Source organism: Bufo bufo, chromosome 2 (genome assembly GCF_905171765.1).
Source record: "Bufo bufo chromosome 2, aBufBuf1.1, whole genome shotgun sequence".
Taxonomy (NCBI): domain Eukaryota; kingdom Metazoa; phylum Chordata; class Amphibia; order Anura; family Bufonidae; genus Bufo; species Bufo bufo.
Genome location: NC_053390.1, coordinates 433,210,601 through 433,224,214, shown reverse-complemented (window position 1 = coordinate 433,224,214; position 13,614 = coordinate 433,210,601). Strand labels below are relative to the sequence as shown.

Below are 13,614 nucleotides of genomic sequence, written 5' to 3'. Positions count from 1 at the left end.
ATATAGTTCCTTTTACGGAACATTTATGGACAAGTATGAACTGTAAACTCTAGTTATAGCAGTGTTATATGATCTTAGTAATTTCTGATTTGCTTAAAGTTTTGTATCACCTTTCTTAAAACTGCTGTAATGTATTTGTTGTTGCCTGTAACATTTAGTTAATAAATTAAAATTATTATGTAAAATAAGGTCTGCTTCACTTGAGTGCAGTCTCTCATGTAGAAAAAGTCGAAGCAAGAGAAAATCAGCATACTGCAAACGTGTTGTGCAGTAAATCAGACTGGCAAGACGGACAGGGGATATATCTCGCACAAGCTCTCACCTGGGAAAGTGTCTGGCGCAGACACAGACGGAGATTTTTATCATTATAATATAATGATAAAGTCTCTATGAGAGCCAGTAATTCCAAAATCGCAGCTATAAACCACAGCAGAGGTAACTGCAAAATGTCATATACATAATTGTGTAGGAATTGAGATTTGAAAGGCATTCCATAAATATTTATTGCATTGTCATATAATAAACCAAGTTTCTGTAGCATGTCGGTATGCTAATCCCGTTAGCATCTTTGGTGCACTTCCAAATAGAAATGAAGAATGGATAAATCTAGATCTTTCTATCGCTATGAACTGACTGCTGAATTAAGAGCAGCTTCTTGCTTGGTTTGATGGCTTCTCTCCTCGTTCAGCATGATAGGATTCTAATTTATCCTTTTGACATGTTGCCTCTCAACAGCTCTTCAAGCAACAGCCCCGACCCCACTAGGGAATGAGAAACATGGTCCAGTGTTCTTGCAACAGGAAGACCTCAGGCTGATAAAACCAAAATTTCAAAGTCAAGAGCTCGGACGGGCAATACAATTGGAATTTAATAACGCTTTGCCTGCCACTGACAGTGTAATATCTACTACAATACATGGATTTAAAATGGAAGGCACTGATCCAGTAACACCCAAAAACTCGGAGATCAATGTATTATCTTCAAAGCTACTTGTTCCTTCATTCACTGAAGAGATAAAACAACATACAGTGACCCGTGAAGCGGTAGAATCACATTTTGCTCCGACTCAGGTTCCAGTGGCCCTAACTGCCACAGATATTTCAAGCCAAAAACAGAAAATCACACCCAAAGTACAACAGAGTCTTCCAAGTGCGGCTAGGAGAAGAACTAGCCAGTCTGCTGATCCCAAGAGAGAGGAAGACAAATGGTCTTTAAATATGGTGGATAGTAAATCCAACCCAAGCCAGAACAGCTGGAAAGATTTTCTTGTGGAGCCCATACCAGATTCTTCAGAAGAAGTTTCCAGTCTCAGTCAGGAATCTAAAGAGCATCGATTAAGCAAAAACCTAAACTCTATTCCTGAAAATATTCAAAATTCTCCACGGTACACATGGCCTTTTGATGACCGGAGTACTCTGAATTCTGTCACAAATATTAATGGATTGGGTAACAACATAGAGTCCTCAACATCCTATGACAACTTTCCTACTGTGACATTTCAGCTGGAAAATGAAGTAAGCAGTACGATTGCTCCTTCTGCAAATCAAGTTAGCACATGGGAAGAAGACATCCAACAAAGCAATCCAGGTTCTCTTGACAATCCAACAAAAGAACCAGCTTCAAAACAAAATATTCTTGCCCAGAAGGAAGCAAGTATAAATATAACCGAAAAATATTCACTTCAGGAACATGTCGAACCTGATAACCTGATAGCCAATGGCATTGAACCGACAACAGAACCACACAAAGACATAGCCCTCCGACTTCATGCGGAATCTCCTTCTGTTTCCAATGATGTGAAGGATAGTAGGGGAATACATCCAAGTAAGAACGCATCCAAATAAATAACAATACAAAATGTAACTTTTTCTTAACTAAGCATATGAAACACTGAAAAGAACCTAGGACATAGCTGCATCACAAACCTATTTTTATAACATTTTAGGGGGTCATTTAATAAGACCAGTGTTTTAGTCTTAATAACACCTGCGCTGGCGGTGGATCCGCTGAAGTTATGTAGAGGCGCCAGCCTCTACCTAACTTCGGTGTATCCACTGCCAGTCTAAATCTATGCCAGCTTCCTTGCTGGCATAGATTTAGAATATTTTTTACACCTAAAACAGGCGTAGAAAATGATAAATGAGACTGGCCTGGTGGCCTGTCTCCTTCCCCACCTACACCATGCCATGCCCCCTTTTGCAGATCTGGCATGAGTGGGGAAAAGTGGCAGATTGCTGCACAAATTACCTTTGTGCCGCAATCTGCGTATATCAGTAAATGATCCCCTTAGTGTTTTGTTCTTTTTTCATTTCATTAATTCATTACAAACATAAAGAGAACCTGTGAAATTGAACATGCAGTCTGATCTGCCAGCGTAGAGCAGAGAGAGCTAAACAGACTGATATATAGTCTTAGGTGACAAGATTTAGTATAACATGTATTGTATTTATTTAAATCTCAGCCTATTCTGGGCTTAGGAGTCCATTGGATGGTCCTATCTTTGATTGACAGCTTTCTAAGTATAAGGGTCCATTCACACGTCCGCAGAATGGATCCGCATCCATTCCGCAAATTGCGGAACGGGTGAGGACCCATTCATTCTCTATGGGGCAGGAATGGATGTGGACAGCACACAGTGTGCTGTCTGCATCCGCATTTCCGGAGCATTCCCCCATCTACCGGTCTGCGGCTCCGGAAAAAAATAGAGCATGTCCTATTCTTGTCCGCAATTGCGGACAAGAAAAGGGAGTTCTATGGGGGTGTCGGCTGGGTGTATTGCAGATATGCAATACACTACGGACTGTGAATGGACCATTAGGCCACATGCACACGAACGTATTTTCTTTCCGTGTCCGTTCCGTTTTTTTTTTGCTGACCGCATGCGGAACCATTCATTTCAATGGGTCCTCAAAAAAAAACGGAAGTTACTCCATGTGCATTCTGTCTCCGTATTTACGTTCCGCAAAAAAATAGAACATGTGCTATTATTGTCCGCATTACGGAGAAGGATAGTACTGTTCTATTAGGGCCCAGCTGTTCCCTTCCGCAAAATATGGAATGCATACGGACGTCATCCACATTTTTTGTGGATCCGTTTTTTGCGGACCATAAAATACATATGGTCATGTGCATGAGGCCTAAGTGTGTATATAAATACAGCTGTCACTGTTTAAGACCACCCATTGGACTCTTAAGACCACTGAGATAAGCAGTAGGCTTGTGTATATATTTCATATTCTAGAAATCCCAAATTATGCACATGAGAAAACTAACTATGCTCAACAGAATAGTATCAGTTTACTACACACCATTTTCCGCTTCTAAATTCCAGGTCAGTCTAAATGTCTTTTATTGGCAAATTGCATTTTACAGCACTGTATTGCCACCCAGACTGGTCTGTTATAGTGACCAGTGATGGCCAGTTGGCATTGTTCGCCAGCGAACATATGCGGGCTGCCATCTTTTTTCACAAGTCCGGCGAGGCACAGATAAGCCCTTACCTGTGCCTGTGCCTCGAGCCGGTCTGAAAACAAATGCAGTCACCGGGAGCAGGCAGTTCCGAGAACAGCCCGATGAAGGCCCCCGGTGGCTGTTATCGGAACTGCCTTCTCCCGCTGACCGCACTTGTTTTCAGACCGGCTCGCGCACAGGCACAGGTAAGGGCTTACCTGTGCCTCGCCGGACTTGTGAAAAAAGATGGCAGCCCGCATATGTTCGCGGGCGAACAATGCCAACTGGCCATCACTGATAGTGACCACTTAATGCTACTAATGTGCAACTAAGGGCTCATGCACACAAACGTATTTTCTTTCCGTGTCCGTTCCGGTTTTTTGTGGACGGTATTCGGAACCATTCACTTTAATGGGTCCGCAAAAAAACGGAAGTTACTCTGTTTCCGTATGTTCGTATTTCCGCTCCGCTAAAAAATAGAACATGTCATATTATTGTCCGCATTACGGACAAGGATAGTACTGTTCTATTAGGGGCCAGCTGTTCCGTTCCGCAAAATACAGACGTCATCCGTATTTTTTGGGGATCCATTTTTTGCGGACAGCAAAATACATAAGGCGCATGAGGCCTAAAGCGGGAAAATTGGTGCACTGTTAAATTGTTGTATTAACATAGTAACATATGGGGTCATTTATCAAACTGGTGTAAAGTAGAAGCGGCTTAGTTGCCCATAGCAACCAATCAGATTCCACCTTTCATTTTCCAAAGGAGCTGTGAAAAATGAAAGACGGAATCTGATTGGTTGCAATAGACAACTAAACCACTTCTACTTTACACCAGTTTGATAAATCTCCCCTTTATTTCCTAAAAGAAAGAAAAGTTATAATCACCTTCCTGCTTTAATCCATTGTTTCATCATATATTTTGCATAAATCAGCTTCACTATGCGCAATGCCATATGCCCTAGCAATAATGTGCCCACATAAAACAGACCTGCAATTAATAATACCTGTCCACAATTTGGGGTTTTCTAATTCCATGTCCTCTAAAAGTCACCCAAAATATTTTTATGCACCAATTTTGCACCCATATACAGGTGCAAAATACAAGTGAAGGAGGCAGCCTTAAAGAGTCACTCTACTTTCACACAATATAATTTTATTAAATAGAGAATGGTGTAAATAGAGAATTTCTATATTTATTTTTTATTTTTAATTATTTTTTTTCAAACACAAAAATGACCAATACAACAATAGTGGACCGTCCAAAAGGTCCATATTACAAAACATTTTACATTTACATTACATACCTTTTACCCCAAGTACCGACCCACCCCCTTGAAGCGAGAGAGAAGGGGAAAGAGAGAGAAAAAAAACAAAAACACCTTTATTCAAACACCTCGGCCCTGGTTCAACCATTTCTTCCAAATTTTATCAGTTTTTCCCTGTCTATCACTCTCTCTCTTCGGAACCAGTTCCAATCTAATCAAGTTAAGCACAGCTTCCTGCCACTGACCTACTGTAGGAGGATCCTTGTTTATCCATTTCCGAAGTATCAGCAATCTAGCCTGAAACAGTACTTTATTCAACACCAACTGTAGCTCACTATTTAACTTAAGGTGTGCAGTAGCCCCTAATATACAGACAAATAGCACATTTCTAAATAGGTCATTAAAAAAAAATATGCCTGCATCCACCTGAAAAAAAAGCTTTAAAATCATGGTCATTAGGGTCTCACTTCCACCTAATTTGCAGTCAGGCAAGATCCATCCATTGCTAGCTGAGAACCTGAGTCTGATAAAAGAACTGCTTCTACACTGCTTCTGAATTCACATGGACATTCTGCCTTTCTGTAAGTGTGATCTCTCCCTCCTCATCTGTTCTGTGAGCTCCAGAGCTGAAAACAAACATAGTGGGAAGTAAGGGAAAGGACATCACAGCAGTAATTACTGGCAGATTTCACAGAAGGCGTACACCCCCTGCTTGTGAGAGAAATGCATCTAGCTGTGCAGCTGAAGAGGGGAATAATTAGGCTCAAAAAGACATTTGGGAGGTCCAAAAAAAAGACCTATTTCTTCACAGTTATGATTGTACAAAGAAGCACATCCATTATGTAAACTTTTTCTTAAACTCAGGCACACTTTAAAATTTAAACTAGGACTGTTGTATGGGTTGTAATTGCTATTTGAAATCTTGGAGAAAGAGAAGTCATAAAATCAGAGGATCATTGTATCCTGACAACTTTTTTCCTTATGATCTACTGGCTCTGGATCTGGTGTACTTGGCCCGCCAAAGTATTACATGGTTGGCAATTCATTCATCAGCCCCATGCATGATTACATCTAATTGCCAGGGAGTTCTGAGATGATTAATGCTGTCATACAACCCCATTTAAAGAACAACTGTTAGCTCTCCTGACATGTTTGTTTTAGTAAATACTTGACCATAAAAAATGGCATTGACCATAAAAAATCTCCCCTGGAGCATCTTTTCCTCTGTCATTCTACCATTCTTCTGTCATTCCTCCTACAAATCTATGACTAAATGGGCAACTAGGTTGTACCATTCCCCTTGTAAACAGGGTGTGGCCCTAAACACTTTGACAATGTCAGCACTGATTAGACAGTGTCAGAGACACAGTAGACAAAATAATTGTGAGCAAGCTAATTGTTTTTCTACTTACCAGTTACTTAACTTCATAGAAGTAATTTAGGCTAGGTTTACACATTGTAATAATTTCCTGACCTGGAGGTAAACTAGAAATAAAACTTAATAAACTTTATTGATATATATTTAAAGCTCCTTTGAGGCAAAATCTGGCCAAACATATGAAAAGTCAAAATTATAAGTGACTGAGGAAGAGTGAATTGGCAATAAATTATCAAGCTATCTGTACCTATGATCCCAGCATAAAATATTGCAAAAGCGTGTAAACACATACAGAGTCTCTGCTGATCCACCAGAACATAATGAAGGTCCCTGCCCCCTATATCCTAATAATACCTTGGGAGATACAATTAGACCTTCAAAGCACACCAGTAAAGTGAGTCATACACCCATTCCATACTCAGCAGCCTCGTCTAAGCTATCCCTCATGTTACTCCCTAAATATGGTGACACTCTAGGTGTTTTTATTTGCACTCCGTTATCCCTAACATTACATCAGTAGCTATGAAAACAGCCACACGTGCCGATGTAAATAAAGAAATCACCTCCCCAGCTTAGGACCACCCCTGCACAACTATTAGTGACTGACAGCTATCTTTGTATACATACACAGAGAATGCTATCAATCACTAATAACTCCTCCTCTATGTACAACTATCAGTGACTGACAGCTATCTCTGTATACACACTTACACAGAGAATCTATCAATCACTGATAACACCTCCCCATGTACAACTATCAGTGACTGACAGATATCTATGTATACACACTTACACACAGAATGCTATAAATCACTAATAACACCTCCTCTGTGTACAACACCACCTGACAGCTATCTATGTATACACACTAACACAGAGAATGCTATCAATCACTGATAACACCTCCCCTCCGTACAACTACCAATGACTGACAGCTATGTATGTATACACACTTACACAGAGAATGCTGTCAATCACTGATAACAACTCTTCCATATACAACTATCAGTGACTGACAGCTATCTATCTATACACACTTACACAGGGAATGCTCTCAATCACTGATAACACCTCCTCCGTGTACAACTATCAATGACTGACAGCTATCTCTGTATACACACTTACACAGAGAATCTATCAATCACTGATAACAACTCCCCATGTACAACTGTCAGTGACTGACAGAGATCTATGTATGCACACTTACACAGAGAATACTATAAATTACCAATAACACCTCCTCTGTGTACAACTATCAGTGACTGACAGCTATCTATGTACACACACTTACACACAGAATTCTGACAATCACTGATAACACCTCCACTGTGTACAACTATCAGTGACTGACATCTATGTATATACACTTACACAGAGAATGCTAGCAGTCACTGATAAAACCTCCCCTGTGTACAACTATCAGCGACTGACCGCTATCTCTGTATACATACTTACACAGAGAATGCTGTCAATCACTGATAAGACAGCCTCCATGTACAAGTGAAGTCAGAAAAAGGTGAGATTTTTAAATGTGTAAAACACAAGTTTTACTGAATCGTTAACCACAAAGCTATGTTTATCGATCTGATCAGCTTTTCCTGCTCTATAATATACTACCTGCAGATTGTACCACATTTTGTGGTGACAGATTCTCCTTAAGTACTAATTTTTGGAGCATGTTGCAAATCAGTAAATTACGTCAATGTTTTTCGGCAGTTTTCTAATGTGTTTTTGATCAAGCATAGGTTGTTCAACCGTATTCTTGCCACTGAAAATGTTTCACATGCTTAATAAATTTAGTGTGCCCTGAAAACCATGCAGACATGTGAAAACCCTGCAAAAGCATGTGGCCAGCTTTATAAATATGGAGCACAACCAATGATCTGATATGTATAGGAACAACCAACTGTCCTATGACAGAGAATGTTTGGGGAAAGAATGATCAGGTAGTTGGAGTTTAACATCTTTTATTGCTGTTGGAGGTAAGACCCTCTCCAAGGAGGACCATGTCTGTCACATCATAAATCTGAGTTCAGTGAGGTTTCTCTTGACTCCAACACGAGTATAAGCATGAAAGTTCATTTATCCAGAACTATTATTTATTACTATGAAAAGGGAATTTCAACAAATGGAAATGATAAGGATACAGAGCTGATTGCACATTGTTTGCTGGCAGTATACAGAGTGTTTTAGACACTCTAGATCCATTGGTCCTGGAGTCATAGGAGACGTCAAGTTGGAAGACATGGTAGTTACAAATAAAATGTCTTGAGATCTCCTCATACAGGTGAAGATATATCATGGAGATGTTTGTACAAATTCACTTTTATTACTAGAAAAGGTTAAATTCTGGGGGCCATATCTTTTGCCGGTAAAGTGAATAGAAATCTGTGCTGTTTCTCAGGTCCCTGCTGCGTGCAGATGAATTGCTTTTATCCCTTGTTACAAGCTTCATTTAGCAATGAAATCACAGCTTTGATTACAGTCTGTATTCCCAATAATGAACTTTCTGCAGCTCTGTCTCTAACCAGTGTTGGCCACAGCCCACTGCATTCAGCCAAACTCTCTCTGGAGGGTTACATTACATCCACAGTGGTAATGGGAGGAGATTTTGTCCTGCAAGAGAAGCCATCTGTAATACTCATCAGCAGGTTTCCATATTTTTACTTAAGTCTGTATCGTGTTATTGCACGCCCTGATGAGTATGTTAACCTTAAAGCTTTATGCATCGGCAGGTTTATTTTGTATTTACAAAGCATAAAAATAAAAAATAAAAGATGTGCATGGTTGGGAGATTGGGGTTGTAATATTACTTACACTTTCTTTCAGTATACTTCAAGTGTATACTTGGGGGAATAAATAGTTGAGGCTGGCATACTGTTTAACAGAAGTATTGGAATGCATTGTAAAGGGGATCAGACCCCCAAAATTTGAAGTCCCAAAGTGGGCCAAAAAATAAAGTAAAAAAAAGTTGAAAAAATAAAGTTTGCCCCCCTAAAAAATTAAAAGTTTCAAGTAAAAAAAAACGGCATTTTCCCCAAATAAAGTTAAATTTTATTTGTAAAAAATAGAAAAGTAGACATATTAGGTATCGCCGGCTCTATAAACATATCACATGACCTAACCCCTCAGATGAACACCGTAAAAAAATAAAAATAAAAACTGTGCTAAATAAACCATTTTTTTGTCCCCTTACTTCACTAAAAGTACAACACCAAGCGATCAAAAAGGCGTATGCCCGCCAAAATAGTACCAATCTAACCGTCACCTCATCTCGCAAAAAATTAGCCCCTACCTAAGATAATCCCCCCAAAAATAAAAAAAACTATGGCTCAGAATATGGAGACACTAAAACTTCAGGGTTTTTTTATTTTAAAAATGCTGTTATTGTGTAAAACTTAAGTAAATAAAAAAAGTATACATATTAGGTATTGCCGCATCCGAAAGAACCTGCTCTATAAAAATATCACATGACCTAATCCCTCAGGTGAACACCGCAAAAAAAATTAAATAAAAACATTGTATAAAAAGCAATTCTTTGTCATCTTACATCACAAAAAGTGTAATAGCAAGCGATCAAAAAGTCATATGCACCCCAAAATAGTGCCAATCAAACCATCATCTCATCCTGAAAAAATGGTACCCTACCTAAGAGAATCGCCCAAAAACGGAAAAAACTATGGCTCTCAGAATATGGAGACACTAAAACATGATTTTGTTTTGTTTAAAAAATATTATTGCATAAAACTTAAATAATAAAAAAAAGTATACATATTAGGTATTGCCACGTCCGTAACGACCGGCTCTATAAAAATACCACATGACCTAACCCCTCAGGTGAACACCGTAAAAAAATTAAAATAAAAACTGTGTAAAAAAAGCCATTGTTGGTCACCTTACATCACAAAAAGTGTAATAGCAAGCGATCAAAAAGTAATACACCCCCCAAAATAGTACCAATCAAACCATCATCTCATCCCGCAAAAATCATACCCTACCTAAGATAATCGCCCGAAAAATGAAAAAACTATGGCTCTCAGATTATAGAGACACTAAAACATGATTTTTGTTTCAAAAATGTAATCATTATGTAAAACTTACATAAATAAAAAAAAGTAGACATATTAGGTATCGCCACGTGCGTAATAACCTGCTCTATAAAAATATCCATGACCTAACCCCTCAGGTGAATACCGTTAAAAGAAAAGAAAAAAAAATGGTATAAAAAAAGGCATTTTTGTCACCTTACATCACAAAAAGTGCAATAGCAAGCGATCAAAAAGTCATATGCATCCTATAATATTACCAATCAAACCGTCATCTCATCCTGAAAAAAATGAGCCCCTAGACAAGACAGTAGCCCAAAATATAAATAAAACTACGGCTTTCAGAATGTGGAGACACAAAATTTAGTTTTTTTTTCAAAAATGCTTTAAACAAACAACCACAAAAATTGTCATATTTGGTATTGTCGTGTCCGTAACAACCTGCTCTATAAAAATACCACATGATCTAACCTGTCAGATGAATGTTGTAAACAACAAAAAATAAAAATGGTGCCAAAACAGCTATTTCTTGTTACCTTGCCTCGCAAAAAGTGTAATATAGAGCAACCAAAAATTATATGTACCCTAACATAGTACCAACAAAACTGACACCTTATCTAAGTTTCCAAAATGGGGTCACTTTTTTGGAGTTTGTACTCTAGGGGTGCATCAGGGCGGCTTCAAATGGTACATGGTGTCAAAAAAACAGTCTAGCAAAATCTGCCTTCCAAAACCGTATGGCGTTCCTTTCCTTCTGCGCAATGCCGTGTGCCTGTACAGCAGTTTACGACCACATATGGGGTGTTTCTGTAAACTACAGTATCAGGGCCATAAATGTTAAGTTTTGTTTGGCTGTTAACCCTTGCTTTGCAACTGGAAAAAAAGGGATTAAAATGGAAAATCTGCCAAAAAAGTGAAATTATGAAATTTCATCTTTATTTTCCATTAATTCTTGTGGAAGACCTAAATTGTTAACAAAGTTTGTAAAATCAGTTTTGTATACCTTGAGGGGTGTAGTTTCTAAAATGGGGTCACTTTTTTGGAGTTTCCACTCTAGAGGTGCATCAAGGGGGCTTCAAATGTGACATGGCAGCTTAAAATGATCCCAGTGAAATCTGCTTTCCAAAAACCATATGGCGTTCCTTTCCTTCTGCGCAATGCCGTGTGCCCGTACAGCAGTTTACGACCACATATGGGGTGTTTCTGTAAACGACAGAATCAGGGCCATAAATATTGAGTTTTGTTTGGCTGTTAACCCTTGCTTTGTAGCTGTAAAAAATTGATTAAAATGGAAAATCTGCCAAAAAAGTGAAATTCTGAAATTTCATCTCTATTTTCTATTCATTCTTGTGGAACACCTAAAGGGTTAACAAAGTTAGTAAAATCAGTTTTGTATAGCTTGAGGGGTGTAGTTTCTAAAATGGGGTCACTTTTTGGAGTTTCTACTCTAGGGGTGCAACGGGGGGATTCAAATGGGACATGGTGTCAAAAAAACAGTCCAGCAAAATCTGCCTTTCAAAAACCGTATGGCGTTCCTTTCCTTCTGCGCAATGCCGTGTGCCCGTACAGCAGTTTACGACCACATATGGGGTGTTTCTGTAAACTACAGAATCAGGGCAATAAATATTGAGTTTTGTTTGGCTGTTAAGGCTACTTTCACACTAGCGGCAGGACGGATCCGACAGGCTGTTCACCATGTCGGATCCATCCTTCCTCTATTTTGCCGTGCCGCCGGAATGCCGCTCTGTCCCCATTGACTATAATGGGGACGGGGCGGAGCTCCAGTGCAGCACGGCAGTGCACCAGCAAGAGGCCGCCAGACTAAAAAGTCGGACATGCAGTACTTTTAGTCCGGCGGCCTTTCGCTGTGCACTGCCATGCTGCGCCGGAGCTCCGCGCCCGTCCCCATTATAGTCAATGGGGATGGAGCGGCAGTCCAGCAGCACGGCAAAATAGCGGCAGGACGGATCCAACAGGGTGAACAGTCTGTCGGATCCGTCCTGCCACTAGTGTGAAAGTACCCTAACCCTTGCTTTGTAACTTAAAAAAATTAATTGAAATGGAAAATCTGCCAAAAAAGTAAAATTTCTTTATTTTATCTCTATTTTCTATTAATTCTTGTGGAACACCTAAAGGGTTAACAAAGTTTGTAAAATCAGTTTTCAATACCTTGAGGGGTGTAGTTTGTAAAATGGGGTCATTTTTGGGTGGTTTCTATTATGTAAGCTCACAAAGTGACTTCAGACCTGAACTGGTCCTGAAAAAGTAGATTTTAGATTTACGTCTAAACTTCTAAGCCTTATAACGTCCCCAAAAAATAAAATGGCATTCAGAAAATGATCCAAACATGAAGTAGACATATGGGGAATCTAAAGTAATAACTATTTTTGGAGGTATTCCTATCTATTATAAAAGTAGAGAAATGTAAATTTGGAAATTTGCTAATTTTTTCATTTTGTTTTTTAAATTTTGATTTTTTTTTTACAAATAAAAATAAAAATGTTTGACTCAATTTTACCACTGTCATAAAGTACAATATTTGACGACAAAACAATCTCAGAATGGCCTGGATAAGTAAAAGCGTTTTAAAGTTATCACCACATAAAGTGACACATGTCAGATTTGCAAAAAATGGCCTGGTCCTTAAGGTGAAAAATGGCAGGGTCCTGAAGGGGTTCAAATAATTAATGATTGTCCTGAAAAGTGAAGAAGCAATTGCTTTTTACAAAATCTGTCAAGAAATTATATCTTTTTTTGGGAGCAGTTTCAGGTTTGTTACACTGTGCATGGTAGGGTTCGCAGCAGCATCAGTACTGTATTGAACATAATGGACAAGGCAGAAGATGTGCGGCTGTGTATGGGTAGTAGTAACTGACAGCTATCTCTATATACACACTTACACAGAGAATGCTATCAATCACTGATAACACCTCCCCTATGTACATCTATCAGTGACTGACAGCTATCTATGTATACAGACTTACACAGAGAATGCTATCAATCACTGATAATTCTTCCCCCATGTATAACTATCAGTGACTGACCGCTATCTATGTATATACACCTACACCGAGAATTTTATCAATCACTAATAACACCTCCCCCATGTACAATATCAGTGTACGTATACACACTTACACAGAGATTGCTATCAATCAGTGATAACACCTCCCCTGTGTACAACTATTAGTGACTGAAAGGTATCTATATATACACACTTACACAGAGATTGCTATCAATCAGTGATAACACCTCCCCTGTGTACACCTATCAGTGACAGACACCTATTTCTCTATACACACATATACAGAGAATGTGATCAATCACTGATAACACGTCCCCCATGTACAACTATCAGTGACTGACAGCTATCTATTTATATACACTTACACAGAGAATGTGATCAATCACTGATAACATGTCCCCCGTGTACAGCTCTCAGTGACTGACAGCTATCTATTGTATACACA

The 13,614-nt window shown here is 39.0% G+C and overlaps 1 protein-coding gene across 1 annotated transcript in view; it reads left to right on the top strand.

The window, feature by feature from the left end:
* NCAN (neurocan) overlaps nt 1–13,614 on the top strand; it is a 194,811-nt gene that overhangs the window by 70,310 nt on the left and 110,887 nt on the right. The window lies entirely within an intron of this gene.